This window comes from Sciurus carolinensis, unplaced genomic scaffold (assembly GCF_902686445.1).
Source record: "Sciurus carolinensis unplaced genomic scaffold, mSciCar1.2, whole genome shotgun sequence".
NCBI lineage: Eukaryota > Metazoa > Chordata > Mammalia > Rodentia > Sciuridae > Sciurus > Sciurus carolinensis.
In genome coordinates this window covers 60,694-86,117 of record NW_025920132.1, presented here as the reverse complement: position 1 = coordinate 86,117, position 25,424 = coordinate 60,694, and the positions used below count along the sequence as shown (strand labels likewise).

Genomic DNA, 25,424 nt, shown 5'->3' with positions numbered 1-25,424 from the left:
GAAAAAGGAACACTCATACATTGCTGGTGGGATTGCAAATTAGTGCAGCCACTCTGGAAAGCAGTGTGGAGATTCCTCAGAAAGCTTGAAATGGAAACACCATTTGACCCAGCTATCCCACTCCTTGGTCTATACCCAAAGGACTTAAAATCAGCATACTACAGAGACACAGCCACATCAATGTTCATTGCTGCTCAATTCACCACAGCCAGATTGTGGAGCCAACCTAGATGCCCTTCAGTTGATGAATGGATAAAGAAACTGTGGTATATATATACAATGGAATATTACTCTGCAATGAAGAATCATAAAATTATGGCATTTACAGGCAAATGGATGAAATTGGATAATATCATGCTAAGTGAGATAAGCCAATCTCAAAAAACTAAAGTACAAATGATCTCGCTGAAAAGCATTGAGGACATATATTGGGGGGTGGGAGGGTTTAGCATTAGGTTTAGGTTTAGTTTTAGGGTTAGGGATAAGGAAAGTGGTAAGAATGAAGGAAAGAACGACTGTATAGAGGGAAAAGAGTGGTGGGAGGGTTGGGGGGAAGGAAAAAAAATCAAACATCATTGCCCTATGTAAACATATGATTGTACAAATGGTATACCTTGACTCTATGTACAAATAGAGAAACAACATGTATCCCATTTGTATACAATAATAAAAAAAAAAAAAGAAAGCAGCTCGGAAATCCAGAGATGGTCTGCGTTCCCCTCTGGGTATTGAAAAGACATCTCACCTCCTGCCTCCCCTTGGGATCCACCATCAAGGCCCTGTCCTCTCTTGAAGACACCCCTCCATTCAAACCCCACAGACAGACTCACTGGGGTGCTGTCTGGAACAACCCAGAACTGAAGACTGCGTGTATGTCCGTCGACAGGAAATAAATAACAGCACATCCACACAGCATCATACCATGCTGCCATTAAAAAGTAGACAGACAAAACAACGATTCGAAGAACACTGTGCAGTGTGGCCCTTGACACAGGTGTGCATGCTCCCTTCAAAGAAGAGAGGGAGGGAAGGTATGCTGCTCACAGTAAACCCCTGGGCATCTTCTGAAGTTTCAACCAAGCACTCACATTGCCTACTCAAAAACTGTTTGCAACTAATCCTAGACAGAGGGATGGATCTTCTGAGATGTTTCATGCATCTATTGGAACTGTAAAGTGGGGGAGCCCCTCAATCTCAGAGATTCTAATTGTCAAGTTGGGGGAGATCTTTCTGAGCAAGAGGGATGGGAATGTGTGCTTCATTCAGGAAGGAATGTAGAAAAAGGATGAGATGTCACCAGATGTCTCATCCCCTTCTTTGTTCTTGCTACGAGCTCAACAGAAGTAACACCTACAGGGGCCTGAATTAAAGAGTGGAAGTTAATCTGCACCGGTTATGGACACTAGGCATGACTAGACCAAAGGGCATTGCTCCTGTCTCTCACCGTCTGGAAGTCTTGCCTGCTGCTGAACCTTGAACCAGATGTTGACACGCTGGCCCCGGCCCCCCAGGGTCTCCACCTCCCACAAGCGGCCTCGCTCCTCTGGATGGGCCAACAGGAACTGTCTACAGACTGAGAAAGAGGAGCAGGCACATGAGTCAGAAGACCCCCACACAATCCTGGGCCAGCTCTCTGGTGTCTGCAGACTTGGGCAGCTTCCAATTCCTCCTGCAGCAACCCCACTCACTGCTCTGGTTCCTGCTACCCTCAAACCACTTCCTCACCACCCTCCCATGGACACAGCATTCTCACCTGCTCTTCAGGGCTCCCATTCTGTACCGGTTTTCTAGGGCTGCTATAATAAAATACAGGTGTCCCATGACATCCCAAGGAGATTGGTTCCAGGCCCCGTCAAAGACACCAAAATCCAAAGTCCATACACTTAACATAAATAGTGTAGCCTTTGGAGGTAACTATGGACATCTTCCTGTACACTTTAAATCATCTGTAGATGACTATAGTACCTAATCCATGTAAATGCTAAATAAATAGTTGTTTTACTATATTACTATATTGTTTAGGGATACTGACAAGGAAAAATTCTGTATGTGGTCAGTGAAAAAAAAAAAAAGAAAAGAAAAGCATTGAAAGTTCCTAAGAACTAACAATAATAACTCTGGTTGCATTTCCAAAATAGTTAAAATCAGTATGTTAAATGGTTGCATTCTCATCTTCACTGTTGCAGCATTCATAATAGCCAAAATAAGAAAACAACTGAAGTGCCTTTTGGATGAAAGATACAACAGGAGATTTTTCCAGCTTTAAGGCACTCAGATACTTCCATGAGAAATTATACTCCTTAAATTTATACTGCTCTCTAACAAGGTAAGTCCCAAGTACTGATATTCACTAGATTCTCAAAAAATATGAGATGTGCAAGCTATGGAATTCTCATATCAGACAGCTGTAAAACACAGGACCAAAAAAAAAAAAAATACAACAGGGGAGAATGAGAACCCTCTGTCATATATTCCACAAGGGTGACTCTTAGCACAAAGACATTCTGACAAGTTATCCTGACTTGGAGAGACAAAGGGAGGACAGAAACACATACATTTTGGTAAAGGTTGAGTGATTTTTCTCTATTTTCTATCATGTGAAATGCTCATAAACAAGCAAAAAATATTTTCTTTTGATTTTTTTCTATGGTACTCGGAATTTGACAGAGGGTCATGTTAAATCTGAGCCCATACTCAGCCCTTGTTTTAAAATTTTGAGACAGGACTTTCTAACTTGCCTAAAGTCTACCTAAATTCCAATGTTGATCTTGAAATTGCAATCTTCTGCCTTAGCCACCAGAGTCTCTGGAATTATAGGCATGTGCCACTGCACCCTGCCAGATAATAAATTCATTAAAAAGTTCCATCCAGTTATTGGTAAAATAATTTAAAAACACTGCTTATTTCAAATGTAATATGGCAAAAGAAATTGATAATACTGGGGAGAAGGGAATTTGTCTTGGGAATATGGACAGGGAATTGGAATTTTAGGAGTTTATTGACATATATACATAAAGGTTTAGGCTAGGAGAGTTAGGGTTCTGGATTTGACATGTTGTTTTCCATTTATTTAGAATATTAAGGAGGATACAGGCAGTGTGGTGCACACCTATAATCCTAGCAACTCATAAAACTGAGGCACAAGTTCAAGGCCAGACCCAGTAATTGTCTCAAAATAAAAAATAATTAAAAAGTATGAGTGATGTAGTCACAGTGGTAAAGGATCTCTGGCTTCAATCCATGGTACCAACAACCCCCCAAAAAGAAAGAAAAGCAGGCTCAGAAGAAAGAACTGAGACCCCTATAGGCCATACTCCCCTCATGCAAAAAAACAATACATGGAGTTGTAATTCTGATGATTATCCCACTCCTCAATCCACCACACAGTCTGGGAAGGTGCTGGAATGCTGCCACATATGTGTTTATGTAGAACTTCAGGTAGGGGCTGCAGATACACTGCAGGGATAGGACAGGACTCCCACTGTCTACTGCTGCCATATGCTCCACTGAACTGGCCAGTGGGGAATCCAGAGCTGACCTGCCTCAGAGGAACACCCAGGCCTGCAGATACTAGAGATTACCATATAGATGCTAGTCCAAAATTGCAGATCCCAATATAGTCACTGCAATCAATTTCAAGCAGCCTCATCCCCAGTCTCAGGATGCCACTGCACATTAACCATTTATTGGTTTTCTGCAGGTCTCAGTGTTCTCCCCATAGATCTTCCTGTACCTGCACAGCAGAGCAAACCAGGTCCCCTGAAAATGAAAGAGGGTGTCTAGACATGGATACCAACACTGGCAGGCTCCAGAGACAAAAGTCATACCAGATGGCTAAGCCTGCTTCTCTTCACTGTGTGTTGAATTGGTCAATGCTTACCTAAAAGCTTCTGAATAGATAGGGTTTATATCTTCACATTCTCAGACTGAGTCTAGTGAGTCTTCTGAGTGATAGAAGGTGATATCAAATTTATAAATGAATGAAGTCACAATGGCAGGTTCTTGAATGCAGCTTTTTTTTTTTTCTTGTTGAGGTGCTAGGAATTGAAATCCAGATCCTCAGACTGCAGGTAATTGAAAGCAAAGTTTCCTTGGAGAAGTGGAATCCAGCCAGATTAGGATTGTGCATTTTACCTTGCATAAGACCTTTTGAATTTGTGGATTACATGTCTGTATATGATTCAAGGATGGAAACAATTGACTACACTATAAAATTTTATTAAAATTTCCTGCTTTCTTGTGATGAAACAGATTGAACATTGAACTGGAAGGAACCCCCTGTGGCAGAAATATCCAATGATAATAATATGTGAGGTGCAAGGTAATTAAATTTTTCTAGTATTCACATAAAAAGTAGAAATTGATTGTAATAAACTAAAAATGTATCCAATATGGGAATATTAACATTATGTGACCAAAATTTATTACTAATGAAATACATGAATTGTTGGAAAAGCACTCTCAAAACTATGTCAAGCCTCCAGAATATCTCAGTTCACAGGACCAAATTCCAACTTTGAGAGCTATGCTTCCCCTTAACCTCAGGGAGATAAAGGTCCTGACCACTGCTTTTTATGCTAGAAGTGAGGGATAAAATTCCTTACCAATATTTCTTCTTAAGTCCAAAAAACAGGAGATACACTGCCCTGAGTGAGATCAGGGAGCTTTAATCAGAGATTTTCCAAAAGAAGACTTTTTTCCACAAAATGTTGGCCACAGTCCATTCAATTCAGTTATCAGCAAGCAAAAGAAGATGAAGTTCCAGGAGTTGGTGGTCTATATTGTCATATCCACAGCTTTGAATCTATAATTTAAATGCACTAAAGATAAACTTTTTATTTTGCAATTTGGTTTTACACCTAATGGCTAGTCTATAACATTTTTTTCCTCCTAAGATCAATACCCCTCAACCAATAAGCAAATGAGCTTGGAATCAAGATGAATTGTGTTTCCAGGTATGGTCCAACACACCTGATCTTTCAGCAGCTCAAAAGGATGAGGGAGGAGGGTTGTGAGTTCAAAGCCAGCCTCAGAAACTGAGCAAGACACTGTATCTAAATAAAATATAAAAAATTGCTGGGGATGTGGCTCAGTAGATAAGTGTCCCTGGGTTCAATTCCCAGTACCAAAAAAAAAAAAAAAAAAAAACCCAAAAACGTTGAATTTGAAAGTCCAAATAACCTCCACTACACCACATGACATATTTTTCTTATTATTTCAGGACTTAGTGACACTTAGTCAAGAAAGCAGGATTTCTACTTGTGTACCTGCTGAGTGTGTTTATACATACTACTATATCATATATCTTTTTTATGATTTATGTATTTGTATAGAGTGTCTTTTGCTTACTGTCTGATATCTCTTATGAATAACCATGGCCGGGATTTGATAGGATAAAGTCTACTTCTGGAAACTTTCTGGTTAAAGTTGTCTGCTCTCATTCAGGGCAGTGTCTTTCCTATTTTTTTGGACCTGAGAAGAAATATTGGTAAGGAATTGTAATCCTCTCCTGAAAGAAAAGCAGGCAAGAGACTTGTCTGCAGCTATGTCTGTATATATGTAAACAAAACCTTTTCACATAGCTAACTGGTTATGAGATTTTCTATCTTGGACCTATGGAAATCCTGGTTCAGTTTATAACAAGGACTTGCATGATCCAGAAGTAATCTCAATGTTCCTTTATGAATCAGCAATTGACACAGGCTTCTATGTCATTTTCTAAACATAGCTGAACATGGGTTATATAGGCATGGAACAGAGAACTATTTTATTGGGGACATAGAATGAAAGGAGGACAAGGATAAACATGTTAGTTGCACCACCTTAAACCACTACAGAATTAGAATCTGGAATTCAGACAAGGAAGACTCAACCTTTAAATTCAGGCATGTGCATGACATGGGTGCCTACAGTGAAAAGGTCATTACAAGATTTGAAAGAAAATTCATGTGTGTGGCAGACAATGAATCAACTATTAGTATCTGCATGGTGTCTTCCAGGTGTTTTGTCCAGCTGTGGGTCACAGCAAATACATATATTGGTAACCTCCATAAAGCACATTATCCATCTTTATCCTTGAAAATTATTCCCATTGTAGGAGATGAGAAAACACAGGTTTCTGGACATTAAATGGTAACTCAGCAGCACACAGAGATCTACCCAGAGACAGAACTATATGAAATCCCTTCAAAGCTTCTCAAAGTCTGGTTAGTTCTTGATATGAGGATGTTGATCTGAAGAAATATTATTTTCTTCCCATTTTGAAGAGAGTGCCTAGAGGAGACATCACAGAAGCAACACAGGTTTTTTTTTTTTTTCTTTTTTCATATTAATGAACTTTTCAGAAACAGATCTACCAAATTAGATTCTTTATGAGGGTAAATGTTTGAAAACTACCGGGTATAAAAAAAGCACATAACATGTCCAGAGCCTGAGTATGACTCAGGAAAAAAATGAATCTAAAAGGCATATAATAAATTGAAAAATTATGTAACTATTTCAAAAAATAAATGTTCTCTTGTTACTATCTCCACAAGATGTCATTAATAAATAATAAATCATGTGTGAATATTTCTAGAATTTGCCAAATCTCATCCCATGTGACTTTGTATTAAACTCCAAAATCCACACAGTAGAATGCATGATCCACTGTCAAAACATTTTTAAAAAAATCTTAAAGAAAGAGAAGTGGATGTTTTTGTGAATGTGTCATTCAACAATTTACTTACCATATTATTTTGAGGAAATATATTCATTTTCCTACAGAAATGAGGAAGAGTGATTTCCCTTATTCATTTTTCCTATTAGAATTTTCAAAGATAAGTCCTAGAATCCCATTTAAAATGATCTCCAAATATAAGACAGACAAGAAACCTATAATGTATACTCAAGGAAAGAAAAAAGGCAAATCAATGTTTTTGTTTTGTTTTGCTTTGTTTTTTGTGGTGCTGGGGATCCAGGGCCCTGTGCTTACAAGGCAAGCACTTTCCCAACTGAGCTATCTCCCCAGCCCTCAATGTTTTTTAATAATTAAAAATAGCACCATTATTCCCTGAAATCAAACTCTGTCTTTTATCTCTGAAACCAGAACCACAAAAGAAAGGCAGGTAAGAGCCTTGAACAACCAATTTATATAGGAGATATGTAAGTGTTCAATAAGCATAAAAAAATCAACATCTTTAGAAATTAGAGAAATATAAAATAAAATCTCATCATAGACAAAACTAAATAGTATTATTTAAGATATAATATTCAAAAACTCAAGAGGAGTTTAAGTTATTATCTACTTGTGGAAATTTTTTTGCTATTGAAGATACATGATACCACCCACCACAGAAACATTGAAATTACAGCACATGTGAACATGATAACTAGTAAGAACACAAGAGAACTCATCCAAACACTTGAAACAGAGGCAGATGTTTCAAGAGAATGTACATCTGGGAAGAGAGAAATAGTATTTTACTAGTGGGGAAAATGGTCACTAGGGTCAGTCACATTTTTGACCCTGGTATATTCAGTTTAAAAATGGTAAAACACCATATTTAAGTTTTATGTACATGCAATATGCATATGATGTATTCATAAGTATACATGTTTAGAAAGTAGGTAGAACTTATGAGAAAATAAAATTCATCAGAAGCACAAAAAAGATAATTAATCCCAAGTGTAGATGATAAATCTCATCAATATAAAGATGACAATTTCCCCAAATTAATCTATGATATATTAATCAAAATCACCATATACATATATGACTATATTATAGTGAATTGTACCTTTATGTGTATCTATATAGCAGTAATTTTTTAAAATCAGTAAATTGAAGGAAGACAGGTGGGTAGATGGAGCAAGAAAGGGGAACAAATGGGCACTGAAGTGAAGAAAATTACATTCCATGGCTGCATGATAATGTCAAAATAAACCCAAATATTAGGTATAACTATAATGCAATAATAAAAAAATCAACATGAATCACTTTTAATGAAAGAAAAGCATACATTTCTAAAATTCACCACAAAGTTAAATATATATAAATTTAGCCAAAAAACATTTCAATTATAAGAGCAAAAGAAATCTCATCATTACCTGACCTTCACTAATATTATGAAACTATACTGTTACAATAATCATCAAGGAATAACAATATAAACAAAATGCATTCATGAACCCATATGTATGTAAAAATTACATACTTAATTGTAATAGAAAATCTAGGTGAATCAAATCACAAGGCCAATCTTAGCAACTTAGCTAGACCCTTTCTCAAAATAAAAATTAAAAGTATGAGGGATATAGCTCAGAGGTGAAGTATTCCACCATTCAACCTTCAGTAACAAAAAAATAAATAGAAAATTAAATAAAAATTTAAATGAAAACTAGCTCGCTCAGGAAGAAGCAAGGTTTCTGTAGACCAGACCACAACTTCTATCTGGGAAGATGCTGGGCCACAGGCACAAATCTGCCAGATAGGATTTGAGTCAGGGGCTGAGGGTTCCCTGCAGGGATAAGAAAGTCTGTGAGGGGTCTCTGCCACTGATATGCTCCCCACCTGGATGGCCAGTGGTACCCCCAGAAGAGGGCTCAGACCTAGACTTGAGAGACTGCCTGGAGTCATGTCCACCAGCTCCTGTTCCCACCATAGCCAGTACCCGGTTCCAAGAGTCTCTCTACCACAGCCTCCCTCCCCAGACTCATGATGCCACTGCACACTCACCATTTCCTGGTGCTCAAAAACCAGGCCTGTTCCTTGGGGATCTTCAGCACCTTCACAGCAGAGCAACTGGGGACTACAGAAAGTGAGAGTGAATCCTAGTACCGAATGGCACTAATGGCGGATGCAGGAGAAAAGAACCCTACCAGATTGTGGAAGCCCGCCCCCTCCTTGCTGGCTGCACACAAGATTGGACAGTTTTCACTTAGTGCTCCTGATTGGACATGACTTCAGACCATGCCCCCAATCTTAGCACAAGGAACATTCTTTTTGAGTGACAGAAAATAATGTCCAATCCAGGCATGAATGAGGCCAGAATGACAGGTTCTTTGTTGCACTTTTTTTTCTTTTGAGATCTGGTAATTATACCTTAAAGCCTCCAAGCAGCAGGACATTTGCTTAACCTTGCATGTAAGGTCATTTCAGTTTATGAATTATTTTGTCTGTATATTATTCATGAGTGAAAATAATGTGATGACAATTACTATAAGATTTTATTTAACTTTTCTACTCTCTGGTCCTGTTAGAGGACAGATTGAACATGGAACTGGGAAGCAACCCATATAGCAACAATGTCCACTGAAAACAACATGTAAGGCACAAGGGTAATTTAAATATTTCTAGTATTCACATGAATAACATAAAAAGTAACAGTTGAAATTCAGAATATACAGAAAAGTAACTTTATGTCACTAATACACAGCACAGCACATACTTATATCAATATTCCCCATGAAGCCCTTAGCCAATTGAGTCCTCTGAAAACATCCAATTGCAAAGATGAGAAAACACAGGCTTCAAGATATCAAATGGTTTCTCAGCAACATGTGTGAAAACTGAAAAGTGCCCTGGACAGAATTGTATGAAATTCCTTCTACTCTTCTCAAAGTCTGTTTTGCCTCTGATATAGAGACACTTAGAGAAATATACTTTCTTCTCCATTTTAAAGACAGAGCCTGAGGAAGATATCCCAGGAGGTACTTTGACTTGAAAGACTATTTTTAATCCTTTAATGTTAAGGGAAGTCTTCAGTAACAGAGCTATGACAACCCAGGTTCTTCAGGACAAATGCTTGGAGACTGCAGAGTGCAAAAAAGCCCAACACAGGGCTCAAAATCTGAGTATGACTCAGGGAAGAAAAAAATTGAAATGATTGATAATCAACTAAAATAAAACTACAACTTCTCACTTGGGAAATTGTGGGAAAATATTAAAACAGTGGAATTTTATTTTCCACATGGACAAGAGATTAACCAAGAAAAATAACTTTTTAAATGCCAACACCCACAGAATACTGGATGCAGAGAGACAGATACAACCAGAGATTTATTGTGGCAATGTAACTTCAGCAACCCTTCTGTGATGTGAAGTAATCTGAATATAGCTATTAAAAAGTTACATGTGCATATCCCTTCACTCAATATTTTCTTTCCTTGGACTTTATCTTCAGCAGGAGACAAGTTTATGTTACCAGCTGAATTGTGTCCTCTCCCCAAATCTCATATATTGATATTCCAAATACCTAGCACCGCAGATTGGTTCTGTTTAAATATATGGTTCTTAAAAATATGATTAGTGTTAATCCAGTTAATTGGTGTAGAGTCTAATCTAATTAACTCTTTCTCCTTATAAAAAGCAGCAATAAGGACACAGAGAAGCACAGACAAAGGTCATGCAAATATAGAGACAGAAGATGGCAATATGCAAGTCAAAGAGTGGGCCTCAAAGGAAGTTATTCCAGCAAGTATCTTGATATACAGAATATGGAATTAGCACAAATAAATTTTTGTTTAACCCCATTTGTGGCATTGTTATGAAAGCCCAATGATACTGACACAGTCCACTAGGACACATATATACTCTCCCTGCAGTATGGTTGACTGAATGTACAATTGACTCACAAAATATTCCACCAGCATTGAAAGGCTGAACTGCTGCTATAAATGGCATTTCTTACTGAAAAATTATGAAGGCATGTGAAGACACACTCCTCACCTGCTGAGATAAGTGGTGCTATAGAAATTTGTGGGGCTATAGAAATTTGTTTTGTGGTATGGCACAGTCATGAAATCACGTAGACTACTTTTATCTCATCTGTTTGGGTAACCCTCACTCCTCTTCATGTCAATAATTTTCTGGTGATAAAGTTGTTAGTGTTTAAGTCTTGTAAAAAAACTCAAGTTCAGTGTGGATGACCGGTACATGGGTACCTAGGACAAGTAGCAAAAATAAAAACAGTAGCTTGAGAAAAGAAATATTCATGCCCAGTAAACATTAAAGAAGATGTGAAAATATTTGCTCTTTTATTTCTACAATCTGGAGATTTATACCTATTAAGATGCTAGGGGGAGTAATACAGTCCAGATTTCTTTGAGAAAAGGAATGCAGGTCATTCTAGTGGTAAATTCCTGGAACAGGGTTTAGGAGACTTCCCATATGTGGGTATTTGTCCTGGATCTCTCTTTGCCATCTCCAATTTCTGCCTGTGGAGATCCTTTTCCAGAAAGCTACTTTAATCTTAGATCAGAGGTATTATTGTTGGTTGTGTACTAGACTTGCTCATTCCTCAAGGAGACAGTATTCGAAAGTAGCTCAAGAATGATCATCATGGAACTCTGAAAAGAGGTTGTCTTACATGTAAGACAATAATCAATGTTGACCATTCTGACTGATTCCACAGGGGACAATCCCATTGAAAATTTTTATACCCAGATTGGGTTTATATAAATATATGCATAGGCCTCCATGCAGTGGTGACATGACAGAATGAGGTCTATGGATAAATATTTGAGCAGAAAAACTAGCATCCAATACTAAAATACCCACCCTACCAGCTATGTCCAGTGGTACAAACATGAGAATCCTGCCACAATTTTAACATGGAATAACATACTCCTGAAATTGCAGGTCCCCCACAAATCCTGCCCACCCTGCACTCACAGAAGGGGAAGTCAAAGGACTTCTCACACGTCATCATAGAAAGGACTTGCCTGGATTGGACTTCTCTGGGCTGCCCTATTTTACCTGTGGGTGGCTCTGGATAAGTGACCATATGGTCTGTTGTAAAGACTGAGTCAAAATCTGATTTTTTGTTCCTAGAACCTTGGAAGCTATGGAGAAATCAAGAAAATATCCAGCTCTTTTGCCCAATTGCCTTCACCATATGAACTGAATAAGAGACTGTCTCTAGAATATGTGTGCCTGGTTACCAGAGTTCTAAGTTCTTTTGGGTTCTAATGCTAAGAAATTGAGGTCTCTTTTTTAAATTTTCATTACCTGGGACTCTTGATGTAATAAGAACTTTCCAAAGTGTCTTTTGTGGTACTAACTTGGCATCTGCTTATCTAAGCAAACTTATACAAACAAATGACCTTTCAACCCAATTTGGTAGAGGCTCACAGCAGACTGGGCCGATGCCCTCTAGAAGATTCAGTTGTGGATAGTAAATATGAGAACTTTATGTTTCTCCAACTGAGTTTAATCTATATCTTGAATCTGCATTCTGGCTGAAGGCAGAAAACAGCAATCGACACAGAAGACATAGTCAGAGAGCACAAACTCTTCTAAAACCAAGCTCGCTGGTGGGCCATTTTTTTAAAGAAATACCTGTGGTGGCCACATGATGACAGGCTTACACAAACCAAGGCCAACTTCATGCTCTTTCAGGTTTCCTATCAGTCACCTGGATCCCAGGTAGTGGGTATTCCCCTGCCTTCCTAAAAAACCAGAAGCCCTAACCAGATGTACATACTTCTTTCAGCTGGAAACTGCATTTTACACAGGGAAAGAAAAAAAAAAAAAAACAGCGTCACAAACTCTTCATCCTTGCTTTCTTGTCTTGATGCATACAGAGATAAACCATTTTAAAAGGGAGGGTCATTTGCTCCCCAAATTTCAGTGGTGCAAAAAAGTCACATAATAAAGAGAAATGTTATTTTAAGAGGGACTCAGGGATCTCTCTCTTTTAGGAAAAAATATTTGGCTTTCATTGTGAGTCTCGGAAAGTTGATTCTAGATTTTCCTCATTTTGTAAATAACTCCATAGACTTGACAATAAATAAATAACATCTCTCACTAATTCACTAAAAGGTACACTACTTCTCTTTGCCTTAGTTCAATGTGAGAGGTTTTGAGACTTCCTGCTCCCTGGAATCCCTTCACCTATGGATGAATGTAACTGGGGGTGGTGTCCTTTCTGCTCCTCTGTACAGCACCCTGAACCTCTACCTTTCTCTCAGTTTCTCATACTGTTGGCAGTCTTCACCAGGGGAGAGATTCAGAAAATAATGGAATGTACTTAAAGACATTTAATCAACAAGCTATGATGCATCACTTTTGTCCCATGTTCCTTTTTTACTTTTACTTCTCAGTAACAGTATCAAATGTATTTGGGGGACCACTTTTGCACCATTTATAAGATGGGAACAATGTTTCTCTTGAAGGATCAACTGGGAAACTTAACACCCAGGATTCCAGGGATATCCAGTCTTGCCCATAATGATGAGAAAAATAAAAGTGAGATGAGAAGAGGGATGGGAGCAAGGGACAGGACAGAAAATGCAATGAGTTGAGGCCAGGAGTCTAACCTTCCTCCATTATGTGCAGGCTAACTGGAGCCAGGTCTGGTCAACAGGTCTTGATAGGAGGAGTGGGTATTTTCCTATCTAAGGCCATTTTGCCATTTCTCTAAAGGCCATTTTCATAGCTAAATCAAGCTTAGACTGGTAACAAATGTGCCCAAGATCCACCTAGTCAAGGCATGCCATGTGTCTCTGGCACTCACAATCTCAGTTTAGTACACTCTTGGCTTATCAAATTTTAATTAAGTCAGCCATTCCTTCTTGACACATTGGGCCAGGTACTGTTCTGAAGGGTGACAGAGAATCTCTGGCATGGCAGATATGTTGCAAACTCTCATAGGATTTTCTGCCAGTGCAAGTAGCAGCTCCAAGAAGAAACAAAAACATTCAGGGTTTCAGGGATTTTTTTCTCCTTCTAGTATTAATAAGCAGCATATCAACATATGGGCTTTAACTGTGCTGATGAAGGAACACCTTTGTACCCACAAGGGTACAAGGTTCCTGCTAGGGGACCAGGCAGCAGGAATAGAGACAAAGAGATTTGTCACAGTGGCTGATGGCATGGACTGGCAACCTCAAGTTCCACATATATTTGGCAAAGGTCTGCTAAACAATATATGTAAAAAATTTTGTAAACTCAATAATAAAAGACATATAACCCATTTTTTAGAAGTGTGCAAAAACTGTTCAGAAGTGGAGATACACAAAATACTAGTAAGAATAAGAAACCAATCATCAGAAAAATTCAAATTAAAATCTTAGTGACATACTGTTACACATCTAATAGACTGACCAAATTACAAAAGGCTAAAAACACCTCATTTTGGTAAGATTGTGGAGTAACTGGAAATCCCCTGTGGTATTTCTGAGACTAAAATGGTACCAACAGTTTGGAAAACAAGAGGGCATTTTTTATTTTTGTTTGTGAAATTAGATGTTGCCTAGTTTACACTAAAAGACATAGGGCATTTGTTATAGACAAGAGTGCAAAGAGTTAACAATTCAGATACTGAGAGAAAGAACTGTAACAAATTAACTGAGAACATACTGTTTGAAAACTAAATATTCTCATAAAGTTAATTATAAAACTAATTCAAATTTTATATTTCAAATGTTTTTGGTGAAGCATTAAAAATCACTGTGTGTAGAATTGGCTGTGGTACCAGTAATGACACAATGTTGTTGAATTAAAAATAATAGATTCTTACATTTCTTACAAACTGTAAGCTATAGTTGTATAAAAACTTTGTTCTATAATTCTTGATATGACTAACTGATCTGTGAGATTTTTTCTGTTATGGAGAAAGTCCATTTCTCCTTGTTATTTTTCAAACATCAAGAAGGAAAGAATATTTTAACAGATCCATTCTGCACAATGAGAATTTAGTCACTAGAAAGAGTAAAAGTTTTATTTTTACTATTAATACCCTCACACCTAAATTAAGCCATGGCATATATAAGTCACAGGCAGGCCAAGTCCAAATTTGGCAAAACACCATAATTAATATGAATGGCCTTAATACAAATAAAATTAGCCTTTATTGCAATCTTATAGTATGTTAGGCATTAGTCAGAAGACATTAAACAATAAAACTATAAAGAGTTTTTTTCTCATTATGTAAAAATTGATATTTAGAGAACTTAAATAATTTCTCCTAGATTACCAGTTTAGTAGTTAATTGAGTCCACATTTGAAAATAGGTCCATTTTATTTCAAAGTCTACTCTATAAATCAATATGGAATTGACTGCCCCTATAACTGAAATCTTCTGAATTACATGAATTGCAACAATGTAGGTTTTTTTAAACTTTAACTTCATGTTTACTTGTTTTTTTGTTTTGTTTTTTCTTTTCTTTTTTTCCCTTTTTTTCTTTTGTATCTGGGATTGAACCCAGGGGTTCTTAACCACTGAGCAATACCCCCAGCCATCTTTTGTATTTTATTTAGAGACAAGGTCTTCCTAGTTGCTTAGGGCCTGCTACATTGCTGATGTTGGCTTTCAACTTACAATCCTTATGCCTCAGTCTACCAAGCTGCTGGGATTAGAGGTGTGCACCACTGTCCCCAGCTCATTTTTACTTTTGATGAGAAAAAAAATTCTACTAAATATTCATTGAATAAAAATTGTAATACAAGGTTTATTGAATAGTTCAAGTTTTGTGTTTTTTGTTTGTTTGGGGTTTTTTGTTTGTTTGATTTTGTACTGGGAATTGCATTCAGGTGCTACATTCCAGTCTTTTTGTTTAGCTTTGTTTTTCTTTTCTTTATTTTATTTTGAGGAAGGGTCTTGTTAAGTTGCTGAGAGTCCCATGAGGTGTCCTTTGCTGTTCTCAAACTTGTGATCCTCCTGCCTCAGCCTCCTGAGTAGGTATTGTAATAGGAGAATCAGATAGGTCCATTTTAATTTTTCTAACAATACCTTAAGGCAAGAGTTGTTCTACATATTGAACACTGAGTCTCAGTATGTTCATCATATATAGGGATTTGGCAAAGATGGGGTTTAAACACAGGGCTTAATTCAACAGCTAACTCCTTCTACTTGACTGCCTTCTTCTCAATTGCCTAGCCTGTGCTCAGCCTGGAGACCAATAAGACAAGACTTATATAATATCCAAAATCCCTGAACTCTCTAGGATCTCAAAGATGGTTTACTCTTAACTTACATTGAGTTATTAGGGAGGTAGGCATTTTTCTTCATCTTTTTGATTTTTTTCTTTACAATTATAGTAATGTTCAAAATAGTACATCCTTCTTTCCTACCTAACATTTCCTATTGTTCTGAATATAGCAAGTATCCAATATTTTTTTTTGGTAATCTATTTTGCTAAAATTCTTTTGCATACTCTTTTCCACTGGAAAATTTCTATTTTTAAATATATAGGTAAAATATGTGCTCACAATCTACTTCTATAAGTGACTTTTTATTTTAATCTTCTACATCTCAAATAAAGTAGCACCATGTGTTTTCCACATACTGCTTTGAACATGACACTTTGGGCCACTTTGATGTTTTTATGCAGTCACTAACTCTATATCAATTGATTTAAATGTTGTTTTTAAAGATAACCAGTTCACAAAAAGTTATAAGTATTTTGTTTATTAGAGATATTTTAAAATGCAAGTCATCTATTATTTATTATTAGTTATTTGTGAAAACCCTAAACCCTTAAAATAGTACATAATTATTTGATGAAATAATAATTATCAAATGCTACCACCTTGCAACATTTATGACCACAAATTTTCAGAATGTTGTCTACATGTCCATTCTCATAGCAAACATTTACTCATATTCACAAATCATCTTAATTGAAAATAATATTTTTCTAAAACAATCAAAAAGAAACAGCCCCTGAAATAGCAAATCTGTGTCTTTTACCTTTTCATACTTGGATGAAGGACTGGGTTGTGTCCTGGATCATTTAATTTGTTGAAATAATCTGAGTCAGCACTTAGTATTCATTATTTAGTCCATTGATTTTCAGTCATAAAATGCAGGTGGCAGTCACATGTTCCTCATAGCAGCTCTTCTTCAGGCTCCTTAAGAAACTGTTTCAGTCATTAGGATAAGCTCACAGAAATAAAGTCAAGTTGAATAAATTATTGACTAGCTGCCACATATTTATTTAATTAAACTAGGTGAATGTTCATGAGTTCAATAGAGAGGTTTTCATTGTATTTTTTAATTGCTAAATAATATATTTGCTCCATTTAGTGCTGAATATTGACAGTATTTCTGAGAATAATTTTAAGTTCATTATCAGTCTTTTCCATACTAAAAGGAAAAATATTAAAGACAGATAGGCTTTAATGGCCATATGTTAGAAAGGTATGTTATTTTCTAAACAAAATTAGGGATTTAAGGTTAAAAACAGGATCTGTTTTGTAAACATTAAAGTTTTAGAGGGAAGTCAATTTTCCCTGCTAGTAGCCACAGGAAAACCATGTGATATTAACAGAAAAGAAATGACTACTCACTTCACACCCACGCAAAACATCACTTATCTCATATTTGATTCCATAAGCAAATGATAAGCCATGAATTCTGTATAGGTAAGAGAGATTTTAAACAATCTTCTGATTAGTAATTTCACTAGAATTTTGATTGGATACTTGTGGCATATATTGTGATTTCTACCAAAATGTAACTAGATAACACTCTACATGAAAAGGGAAGAAAACTACCATTTTTCAAGTTCATTGGAATTTCTTCCAGGATAAAATTCCCAATATACCTGTCATCTTAAAAATTTGGAAGTGATAAACTACATGTGGAAAAAAAGTAATTAATTTTGGGTAGTTATTGTTTTGATTTCAGTCAGTTTCCTCTTAGATACAGAAGTTAGAAAAAAAATGAAAAGGAGAATTTCAGGGAAATAGGCAAGTCAGTAGAGGAGAGTTATCAGATTGAGATTGGGGTAGGGAGGGAACAAGGAAGAACTAGGAGACAGTTCTGAAAAAAAATATACTGTATTAATTGTGAATATAGCATTGCAAATCCCACATGTGTGCACCAATGAAAAAAATGTAAATAAATTAAAGAAAGACCAGAAGAGAAGAGGAAGGGGAACAGGGCAAGGGAGGTAATGAGGACAAGGGCAAGTACCAGGGAATAAATTAAAATAAATTGTAATACATGAATATGGGAATTTGTCACAATGAGAATGAATTATCTAAAATTATAATGTAATAATACAACATAAAATGTTAGAATTTTATTTAATTCCTTTTGGTGTAGGACAATTCCAGTTAATAATAGCAATAGTGTTGCAGCCAGTAAACACTAGATTTATATCCTTTCATTTCTTCAGTATAATACTATTAGAATTTGAGAGTAAAAATTGTAAGTACACTATAACCCCAGGACTATCCATTTTTGAATAATTATTGGAATAATTGTTTTTAATACTTGTGAGCTAGACATTCTACATTTGTATCCATAACTGTTCACAATTTTTCTCCCCCAACCCCATAATAAAAATAATCATATCAGGAATACTTGTATCTTAGGGTAACTGAAAAAAGTAGGGCTAAGAAAGAAAAATTAAAGGGAATTACATGGAAAGTGACTTCCATCCATTTGCTTTATACTGATCACAATTCCCAGGTCTTACTGCAGATTCTTGGGAATTAAGAACATAAATAAGCTCATAAGTGTACCCTCTCCCTGTTCAGATTCTAGCTCTGCTTTTTTAAGCTGTTTCACTTTTGGAAAGTTAGTCTCTCTATGACTCCGTTTACTTAAGGATAAAATGAGAGTTAAAGTAAATAATATTGTAGACTTTTACACAGTGGCACCTGGTAAGTTTTCAGTAAATATCAACCATTATTTTTAGTAGAGGAGAACAGAAAACATTGTTACACATGCCAAAATTACCTTTCTTGACATCAAGAATTGGCAACATTGACACTTTTTGATCTAGAGAAAGAATTATTGTAATTATTGTTTCTAGATCAATAGATATTCATCCACACATGAAATCTAATTCAGAGACCTGAATAAAAAACAAATATAGCAGAATAGTGTCCACACAAAGAAAATTTAGTTTTCCTTCATTATTACCTGTATTCCATTAAGAAATAAGATTTTTATTGGTAATCAAGTCTGTTTCATTAAAAAAAAAAAACTACAGGTCAATAAAAATGGTGTAAAACTATTACAAGGCAAAAAGGAACCATTATTCTACAAAGCACTTTTATCTTACATTGAAAGTCAGTGAACCCTTTGGGAGGAAAAAATGAGGCATTAAAATTATGTTAGCCTCCATGTATAGTTTCTCCAAAATCCTTTTTCATTTTATAAATTACATTTAGAATTTTTAGCATTAAACAGTCCATGAAGTAGAGGAGCTTTAGGGCTCTTTCTACATAAGCTATCTTTGAGTTCCCTTTATCTTTCAGCATTTACTCAAATGGTTCTGAATGATAGGAAGTGTCAGACTTTCCTGAGTATTTGTCCATCTCAGGGCCTTCTAAGCTTTTGAGTCTCAGATCCTTCATGAGAACTAAAACTATCCATAAAAATCAAAAGCCATGGGTATTTTCATATTAGAGATTGTCAAAAGGCAATTTTACTGATAATCTTAACAAGTAGGTTACTTTTGAGTTTCTCAGAGATGAAAGATGATTGTGTCAGCTCTATTCTTCAGCTTTTTTCTTTTCCAGTTTAGTTTAGACTGTTTAAGCCATAGTTTTTCAGGTTTTTTGCCAGAATATAGGGAGTAAAGGTCAATGAAATCATAAGAAGTAAAATTTAAAATGACCTACTCTTGTAAAGGTTAGACAACCTTGTAACCATGGAGCTGAAAATGTATGATAAATTTCTCTAAGTTGATTATTTTTAGAACATCTGCCATGAGATATATTTTTAAATATTTTAATAAATGATGTTTATTCCAAAAACTTAAGTCTTTGAAAGTAAGTAAGTTGCAAATAACTTATGAATGTTTATAACCACAGTAAATTTCAATTGGGTGTTTGCTCAAAATCCTCAACATATAGAAAATGAAAATAGCTAGGTTAAAAAATTAAAAAAACAAAGCTTCCATAAACACAGGTATGAGGTTAAAATTGTTCCCCAGAAATTTTGAAGGACTTTCTGGGCCTAGGTATCCAGCTATGTTAGCACTTAGTCTGCTAGGCACTGAAGATAAACACCATGAGATATTCTCTGAACATTATTATTAGCAAATGTCTTGTCATAACAAACACAGAAGTTCCTGTAAAATTTAAGAAATGAAATATCAATTCCTCTTTTGTTTTTATCTTTCTAGATGAAATAACTTGAGTAAAAAATAAATAAATAAAACTAACAGATATGTGGACTGTTGTGGATGAAATGGAAGAAGATAACATCAATTCTGTAACATCCTTTCTCTTGGACTGGCCCAAAGTGAACTACCTGGTCACTTTAAGGTAAGAACTGCTACTTTCCCTGTATTTGCCTGACTCCACAGCTGAAATAAGATCTGGGAAAAGAGGAAAGATTTTTTTCAAATTTTGTTGCTATAATTTTGAAACATTTTTTTCTGAGTTTGTTTTAATACTTTTGAAACACACATCCAACCAAAATACTCATGCATCTTATGTTCTTCGATAGACCTTTGGGTTAAAATCCATATGAAATTCATGTGTCAATATAAGAAACTCTTGAAGTCACTTTGGTTTTGACAGTGATTTTAAAAGGGTTTAAAATACCAAAACAACTTGAAGAAAGGAAATTTAGAAATATGAGTATAAAATAGAGTGGTAGAATCTCTAGGAAACTGTTTCCTCTAAATGCCCTTTTTCTAATGGATTGTTGCTTGTTTTACACCTTGAGTTTTTAGGCCTCATCAGTCTTTTCAACTTTTAAAAACAGACCTGTATTGAGGCAAATTTTATAAAAGATTATGGTTATATGTGAATAGTTTATACTATATATATTTTGAGCAAAATAGTTTTTAGTACACCAATAAAATGAATATTACAAAATACTCAGTTTCCTGAATTGTGTCTCCAGTTTTGATTTGGTACCTGTATAATGTGTCAGTGAAATCCAAATTTTGATTTTGGTTGGAAACTAGTTTCCAAGTCATATTAATACCTGAGATTGTGGCAAATGTATAAACACAAAATATTCATATTTGTTATCTGAATGTGTTCAGTTAGGACTTTTGACTCATGGTGAGCATACCAAATGCACACCTGTCTGCCCCAACTCCAGTGTTCATTTTACACTCAAAGACATGCACTTGAGGATTTTTATTATTATTTTATTCCCCTTACCACCAACCTGCCTGGACAAAGTCCTGAAGTCAGATAACTATAATAACCCAAACTGTTATTCTTCTAACAAAGGTCAGACTTGCCACTAAGTTCTGTAATGCACTACTGGCCTATCACATGCTATTTTATAGTTTTGTATTTTACTTAATAATTCAATTATTATTAAGTGTAGGACCATGAATTTAAGCCTGGAACTGTGTGAAACTAAAGATCATATGTAGCATGCTAGCATACTCATTCATACAGCACAACCAGTTTATGACTTCATGTACAACTACCCTTACTGTACATGAAGATTGTCTTTCAGGTAGGGACAGTGGAAAATGGTATAGTTGATTTCTGATTGCTGTCTGTGTCAAGATTTTCTGGAATAGCCAAGTGGACCCTACTATAAGCTTACCTCAAATATACTATGGACTTGATTACAGTTCAGTGCAATAATGTGAATAGCACATTAAAGTGAGTCACACAATTGTTTTGGGTTTTTTTTGCATATAAAAGATGCTTATACTATATTTTACTGTACTAAGTGTACAATGATGTTATCTTACAAAAGTGTGTACCTTGATTTAAAAATTCTTTATTGCTAAAAGTTGTAGCAGTCATCTGAGCTGTTTTAAAAATGAAGCTAATAGATATGTTTGAGGCAGGTTTTACAAACCTCCAAATAGGAAAAAGATGTAATATCTGAAAAGCACAATAAAGCAGATGGTAGTAATATGAGATGTCTTTGTACTGAAGAAGGCCTACCTATGTCCAGAGAAGCCCATTCAGAATTAACCAGGTTGTATTAGAAAATAAACACCATTCTAATTCAGAAACTTGAGAGTAGAAAACAATCTAATGAAAATTAAATAACAAAGAATAAGTATATGCACTTACTCTGTTTATTTCAGGATCTCAAACTTGATGGGGAATTGTTTCCAGATATTTGCTTAATGGAACAACATTCAAAAATAATGTTTCAAGAGTGATTGAAAATGAGCAGAAAAGTTAGAGACTGATGTTACAAGAGAACTAGAATTCAATTTTTGACATTGATTCTCTTAAATGAGAATAGGGTAGACATCCTCAGATTTCCTTGGTAAATATTTTATAAAGAATATTCACAATTACTCCAAAAAGAACTTAGATTTCCAGGGAGAAGGTGAATCACTGCCAGAGAATTTAGAGGCTATGTTGAAAAAAACATGGGTTTGTATCATTATTCTTTTCCATCACAATTTTTCCCATCTTATTTTCTCTCCATTATATTTTCCATATCATATTTTCTTTTCAATGGCAAATTTCTATGGATATTATCATTTCAGTCCTTTAAATATTCTTAAAATTAAAACAAAACAATTTTAAGTGAGGAATGAATAAAAATGGATCCCTTGGATCCATCCAAAGGAATTTAACAAAAGTTAAAATTGACTCTGCAGTTTTTCCTAGGAGGCATTGTTTAGTCAGGGTCTCCAGAACACAATTACACCAGGTTTATGGCTCATGTGAAAAACTACATCACAAGAACAGTCTTGCTTTCATTTTATTTAGATTAGCAATTTTCAAAATATTAGTGTTAGCATTTATCTGGTTTAATTTTTCTCTTCCATTTCCTTTGATTGCAGTTCTCCAGAGCAAAAGGACAAATGGTTCTCTTCCATTCAGAGGTATTTTCTTAGTATAGTTATTTTTAAATTTTAACATGTAGTAAATAAATTAAAAGCTTTAAGTAATACCTTCCATCTCTTTCTGTTGTCTCCAATCTACCACTTGAAGTTTCTTTAACATGTCTATCTATTGAGTTTCCATAAACATGAGGTTTTCTTTGGAATACCTCAAAAATCAAAGATTAATTATATCCCAATCATTGAGCATATAGACCGAAGTGCTCAACTTAGGATCATGGGTTGGACCCAGAGTCCTTCACTCTTTCTTTCCATTTTCCTGTCCCCAACTAATGAAGAAAATCTAAATGAAAAGAGATCATTGCTTTTTTTGATCAAGTAAAGTATTGTGTGTTGTCTTCTTCTACTTATAAACAAGATGGCATACCCCTTCAAGAAAATAGGGAGGCTTTCAGAATGCAACATCATGCAGATGTGCCTGAAACTTATTATCATTCTCAAGCCTCATAATACCTGGATCTTCAATTCTGTTATTGTTAGCCCTCAATCCTAATGTCTTAAAAAAAAATTGAATCCAGAGTGCTTTGCCCTTTCACTATATCTACAACTTTTATTTGTTTATTTGTTATTTGTTTATTTATTTATTTAGAAACAGGGTTTAATTAACTTGCTGGGGTTCTTAATTATTGAGACTGGACTCAAAGTTGTGGTCCTGCTTTAGCCTCCTGAGTCACAGGATTAAAGGCATGTGTTACTACATCTGGCATGTCCTGAAATTTTATGAAGGCTCTTTTAATCCATAACATAATCTATGTGATGAGTCATTTATGTATCTTTAAAAATTGCTTTTGAATATACTGAAAACCTTAGCAAAATAAATTTATTTTAAAGTAAACCGTAGCAAAATTTATCTGACTTTGTGTTCTTTTGGGTTATCATTGCATTTCATTAGATACATCATTGTGGAGAAAGAGAAAGACTACCCAAAAAGAAGTCTCATCAAAATATTCACCAGGGACATTGGAAAATGTGTCTAGGTGTTTGTAAGCAAGGAAATTAAATTCAAAATCCCTGCATAATGCAGAAAACTCCATGACTAAAAAGAGATACAGGCAGGTAGGCAGGTAGACAGTGAATGTGCTTTATAAAGAAGTGTTTAGAAATATCATGATGGAGATGCATTTTTCAGGGTATATGTTTGTCTTTGTGTGCATGAAAACTAAACTCTAGAGGAAATTGAACAAGAGAAATTAGTATTAATTTCAGTATTTAACATTTATGCTTGGAAAAATATTGCTTTTCTGTTATGTCTTTCTTATCACTGATGTGAATGTTTCTCTGAGACCTATTCATGAGGAAAGACAGAGGCTTAAAGTTACATCCATAGGAAGGTATTCCCTATTAGCATAAAGCAAGTGTCTCCAAACATCTCACATCTTGAAAGTAGTTTTGAAAAGTTCTTCTATATTTGAGATTTTGTGGATTGAATAATTGCAGAGAAAAAGGTGAATGATCTGGGAGAGGTGTTTTAATGGATTAGACTGTTTATGCCAATCATATTGTTAAATAAATATTAAATCTTTAACCCAAGTTATTATGTATAATGTTTTGACTGAAGTTATGGTGCAAGAACAAAGATGTTATCAATAAGGAAAAGATGGCAATATTTTTATAAAACTATCAACTGTTATACTTTACAGCAGCTCAAAATCACATGGAATACTTTTGTTTGTGGAAAATATGTAAAGCAAAATAGTTATGTTTCAACAGAAGTAAAAGGATATGCAAAAGTTCTGACCTATTCCTGAGAGCCAGATGCTATTATTTGAGGGAAACACTCAATTTTTAAAAGTTTGAGACTACAAAGTTCTCCTATAGCACAGTGGAAAGAAAGCACACATACCTCAAATAAGATTTTGTGGCAGGTGTTTATGTTATGGAATTCAAGGAAAAATCCCTTGTTTTTTTAGGCACATCTTTTATGTATGAAAATATGTGTGTGACAGAACCTGAATTACTACTCTAATTTTGACAAGAGCTGTGAGCAGGTTGGGGTACTCTGCTTTTATCACTGAATCCATGAATGAGTCAAGAATGAAGTGACATTATTTTGCTCTCTGATACAGTTTTAATGGCAACAGTCTCTTTCAGGGAGCCCTGTTTCCACAGAGCTATTTTCCCAAATAGGAATGCATGTTTGGAAAATATTTTCATGTAATCTTTTGCTTTTTTTGTGCACTATTTATGAGTTCTGCTATTATGGGATAGAATACTCATATTTCTACTTTTGCCTGTCTTATTATTTGTTAACTAGTCAAAGAACTCTCTCTACTGAATTGCAATTGTTTTTAAATCCCAGAAAGACTTGCAGAGAAAAATATACTTCATGTAAGTACTGCTGTAAAAATATATACATAATGTTAAGAAAAATTATCTCAGAAACAAGGTAATTCAGAAGATAGGTTCTTCACTATAGACTCCATGAAAGAGTTTCTTCAAATTTCCATGAAACTTATATTTCAAGTTAAGACTGTGTATGTAACATTCCTTTGTTACTTTGGTAGAAGGCAGTTTCTGAGTTGGGCACTTCAAGTCTTCCCTGTTGGTTGGGCTCTGAGTTACTTTTGCATAATCTTTGGACCTACAAGGAACACTTTAGAAATTGATGCATTTAAAATGCAGTTAATAAGTTAAATTCAGTTAATCATCAACTTTTGAAGGCAATTTGTTTTGTCAAGTAATTGGCCTAATTG

At 35.3% G+C, this 25,424-nt stretch overlaps 1 pseudogene; it reads left to right on the top strand.

Annotated features, from left to right (window-relative positions):
* Positions 1-1,482: 1,482 nt before the first annotated feature.
* LOC124974119 (AP-1 complex subunit sigma-2-like) overlaps positions 1,483-25,424 on the top strand; it is a 45,806-nt pseudogene continuing 21,864 nt past the window's right edge.